The sequence below is a fragment of the Arachis stenosperma genome, chromosome 4 (assembly GCF_014773155.1).
Source record: "Arachis stenosperma cultivar V10309 chromosome 4, arast.V10309.gnm1.PFL2, whole genome shotgun sequence".
Lineage (NCBI taxonomy): Eukaryota > Viridiplantae > Streptophyta > Magnoliopsida > Fabales > Fabaceae > Arachis > Arachis stenosperma.
In genome coordinates, this window is record NC_080380.1 from 19,536,376 (window position 1) to 19,541,702 (window position 5,327).

Below are 5,327 nucleotides of genomic sequence, written 5' to 3' on the forward strand. Positions count from 1 at the left end.
GAAAGAATTGGCTGATGCCATGAAGTTGACAGATTCTACTCGCCTTAAGGCCACCAACATGCGAAAAAAAGAACAAAGAGATCATAAAGGATGTTCGGGATGCCATTTCTGCTACTGAGGAGGCGATGAAAGCCCAAGTGATTCTCCTTGCTCCTAGTTTCAATACTTCTACCATTGGAGCTTTAAAAATCATCAAAAGATGGCAAGAGTATGGATATGTCGAGGAAGTAGTTACTTCTGGTCCTGTAGTCAAACTATTTCTCTTTGCTATAATTGAACTCTTTAGCTGCTTTTGTGTTGTTGGGTCGATTTATTGCCTTGTTAGTAGACCTTTGAACTTGTGATTTGTAAACTTTTGAACTTGTAGAAACATTAGCATGTTTTATCTAGTTTGGTCGTTTAGTTGTGTGATATTTTTGCTAATTTGGCCGTTTAGTCGTATTTCAATGGATATCCATTTTCTCCCACGTAGGGGGCTCCCGGGTTGATCAGTTTTCAGGAAGCCGTAGTTAAAACTTGGAAATGATTTCTCCAAAAAATAAAAAGGAATTTTATTAAAAAACGGGTCTCGTCAAAACCCTTTGCTGCCGTTTTGGGCTAACGACAAGGGAAAAGACTACCGCTTCTTTTTATAAACTATACTTCAACAGTACAAGAAAGTGTGTGAGAAAAGTAAAGCTAAAACAAGGCATAGGAAAATCGAAAGCAATAAAATAAGGATGAAAAATAACGAGGTATAACCAAATCATGCTCGGGAGATCGTTAGGACGTGAGAAGCGTTACCCCTCACGAGTAGAATCTCCTTGGGTTCGCCGCGTTCCAAGTTCTCAAGTGCTCTTTCTCGTCTAGCCGCTCTAGTTTGTATACGCCTTTCCCTTGTACTGCTTTCACTCTGTAAGGGCCTTCCCAATTGGGAGATAACTTTCCTTCCCCTGGTACTGGTGGCCCAATGTCGTTGTGCCATAAGACTAAATCTCCTTATTCAAATATTCTATTTCCCACTTTGCAATTGTAATGCAGCCTATCCTCCACTTCAGTGCTGCTTCCGACGAGTGGATCATCACCCTTGTTTTGTCTACTAAGTCTTTTTCAACTGCCTCGTCACCTCCTCCTAAAAGGAGCCTTGGACTGGGTTCTTTTATCTCGACCGAAATAATAGCATCTACCCTGTAGGTAAGATGGAAGGATGTTTTCTCGGTGACAAACTATAGTGTTATCCTATTGGACTAGAGGACTAAGGCTGGCTCGTCTGCCTAAAAACCTTTCCTCTACTCCAGGCTCATCTTCAACTCTTTTAGTAGGACTAAATCCGGCATAAGAGATCGATTTTTCACGTCGGATTTGGTGCTGGCTAGTATCGACAGCAGCTCTGCTCAAGCGTTCCTTTCCCTGGAAACGTATTGCACAACTACCTCATCAAAACTCCTACTCAGCTATTTATTCTTTTCTAGGTACTTATGCAACATCGGATCCCGAGCTTGGTACGTTCCGTTCACTTGGGCTGTTACGACCTGCGAGTCATTGTTGATTTTGAGTGTCACCATGCCGAATTCATTTGTTAACTTTAAGCCCCTAATCATGGCTTCATATTATGCATGGTTATTCAAGACCTAGAACTCGAATTTGATAGACTGCTCATAGGTCACCGCCTCTGAGTTTTCTAATATTATTCCCGCTCCACCAAAGGATTGGTTAGACGCTCTGTCTACGTGGAACTTCCACCGTGTGCTCGAAACCTTGGGGGTCTCCAACTACTTCTGCTAGGAAGTCGACCATTGCTTGGGCTTTACTGGCATGACGAGGCTTGTACTAAATGTCGTACTGGGATAGCTCTATTGCCCAAATCATCATCCACCATGTCAGATCGGGCTTCTGCAATATCTTCTTGATCGCCTAGTCGGTTCTTACTATGAATGGATGTGCCTAAAAATATTACCTTAACCTCCGAGAGGAAATCAGCAGGGTGAAAGCCACCTTTTCCAACCTTGTAAACCTTTGCTCTGCCCCTTGGAGCATTTTACTTATGAAGTATACAGGTTGCTGCTGTTTACCTTTCTCACGCACCAAAGTAGCGGCTAAAGACTCTTCTATTACTATGAGGTACAGCTATAAGGACTCCCCTTCCTTCAGCTTTCTGAGTACGAGATGCGTCGACAATACCCTCTTAAAGTGATTAAAGGCCTCTTCGCACGTTGGGTCCCACTTGAAGGCTATACCCTTTTTCACCAGGTTAAAAAAAGGTAGTGCCTTGACTGCTGAGTAGGGGGTGATCACGGGTCGGGTTGGTTCGGGTTTGAGGTCAAATTAGAATCGAACTAATTGAATTATAATTGGTTCGGATTTACGTTTTTTTTATGTACCCGAACCAAACCAAATCGATTAAGAACGGATTGATTCGGTTTGGGTAATTGGATACCCAATGAAACAAAAATTCATAAAAAAAAAATAAAAAAATGAAATTTTTATCTTAAAAATTCTTTAAATACAATAAACATGCACCAAACACATTAAAAACTAAATACATCAAAATCTAAACATATTAAATACCAAATACATTAAAAACTAAACACATTAAAATTCAAACATATTAAATACTAAACACATTAAAATCCAAACATATTAAACACCAAACATATTAAAAGCTAAATACAAAAGTGCAATAGAAATAATCCTTCAAAGGAATAATCTTTCAAAGTCTTCACTCCATAATCCTTCATTCCACCAATTAAGCATGTTCAAGAGAAGAGTTGTGATCTTCAAAAAATCAATATATAATTAGATAATGTCAATATATGAAATTGATTAATTGAAAGTAATTCAACAAACAAATAATTAGTGAAAAAATGTTGACCTCAAATTGTTGTAAACAATATCAACTCCAACTGTTTGATTAGATATTGTTAATGCTAAAAGTTCTACATTAATAATAATTAAATTATTATTAAAAACTCAATAATAATAACAATTACATAATAATTTAAAGAAATATAATTTAAAAACAATTACCTAATTCAAGTTTTTCTTGGTCCTCATCAAGTTCTTTCTTTAAATTATGCCTTTCTCTTTGTCCTCAACTAATTTGTGAGCAAATTAGAGACTCAACAGTAAAAGGACTTAAAAAGCTTTTAAATTGGTCAAGCACACGACCACTAGCACAAAATGCCGACTGAGAAGATACGGTAGAAACAAAAATAGCCAACAAATGCCTAGCCATGTGAACAAGAGCATAATACTTCATTGATTTCAACTTCCACCAACGTAAAATGTCAAAATCGGGAATGTTATCCTCCACATCATCTTCCATGTATCTTTTCAACTTATTCCTTTTGACCTCACCTTACTTTTTTTTAACTTTCAATCTAAACTCATCCTCGAAGCCATCTTCCTCCTCATTTACATTTTCACCACCAACTCCATGATCATGAGAGGCAATACTAGAATTGAAACTACAAGAAGAACTACCATTCGGAAGGGGATATATCATGGAGTAATACTCAAACAACTTATGAATGATATTCTTCAACTTTTTTAATATATTTTTGGCTTGATTCAACCTATACACCCGATTAAAACAAAATTCAACATACTCATACTTTTAATGAGGATCAAGAAAAATAGTCACAAAAAGAAAGTAATTTATGCCATCACCCTCCCAATATTTGTCTAGTTTCACTTTTATTTGTGTCGCCATCCTTTGCAAACTAACATCATTAATCTTTCTCCACTTATTCAAAATTTTTGAATGTCACACAATTTATTGAAAAAATTAATACATGTAACATTCAAAGAACCAAGTAAGAGTTGTATCATAAAATATTTTCAAGAACTTCACAAGCACACGTGCCCTTTTCCAATCATTATCATCAGGAGGTCTTCCTTCAGACTCAAGCACTAACAAATAAATGAGTCTTGATAGCTAAGCCGACTAAAAACTAATTCAAACTTCTCAGCAGCATCTAGCATTAAATAGGTAGGGTTCTACCTAGTAGACACATCTAACAATACCATAGTCTTACAAGTTATACTAGCCTCTTGAACACTCTTCTTGAAAGCTTAAATCCTAGCAGGTAACAAACTTGCATGCAATTCTGATTTTACTTATTGAGCTATCAATGTCCTTCATACCATCACCGACAATTAGATTTAATATGTGAGCACAATATCTGATATGCATAAAATTACTATTTAACAATGTTGACCCATTTCAATTATCCATACCTCTAAGTAAATACAAAATTGCAACATCATTAGCACTAGCATTATCAACAGTTACACAACATATCCTTCTAATACCCCACTTTTGTAAGCATTGTTCTAAGGCTCTCCCTATGGTCTCACTCTTATGATCAATAATCAAACCAAAATTCAATATTTTTTTATGCAATATCCAAGACTCATCAATATAATGCGCAGTCACACACATATAATTTAAATTCTGAATTGAGGTCCAGGTATCAGTAGTAAGAAAAATCATTTGGTAATTTTCAGAAACATCTTTCTCAACTTCTCTTTCTCACATCTAAACAAAGCCATACAGTCTCTAGCAATTGTGAAATGTGGGAAAACCTTAAACCTAGGTTGTGCTTCACTCATAAACTCTCTAAAGCCTTGAGCCTTAACAAATTCAAAAGGAAGTTCATCAACAATTTTTATCTTTGCAAGAGCAAGACGAGTCTGCTTTTGATTAAAATTAACAAGCTTCATAGTAACAGCATTAGGGTCATCCTTAAATTGGTTCCCAATTGCAATAGTTTTCTGCCCCTTTTCAACTTGTTTATGAAGGTTTTTAGTGTAAATTCTTAAATGTTTATGCAAGTTTGTTGTACCATGACTATAACTATTGCATGCATATTTTTTTTTACAATAGTTGCAACAGGCTTCATTGGGAGAACTTTTAGAAAAATTAGCCCAAACACTACTAGGTGCCTTACTGGGTTTATGTTTTACCTCTTTTAGAGGCTCACCAGTAACTCCAGTAGCTTTGGTTTGTGTTTGTGTATCAGGTTCTAATGAAGGATTTGACGCATGCAATGGTGGGGAGCTGGACTTTGCAATGTTCCACCCGAAATACCATCGTCAATGGCAGTAGGAGTGGCTGCAATTGGAGAACAAGTGCTTCCAACAATAGTGTAGCTTACAAGGTTAGTTTTTTCCCATTTTTGAAGCTGCGAAACACATGAGAAAAGTACAGAACCATCAATTACACATAATTTTTATACATTTTAGTATTTTACAAGAGCTCATAACAACAAAAATTGAAAAGATTATTAACAAGAACAAAAAAATTATAATTTTAACAAAAAATTAAACAAACAAAAAAATTGAAC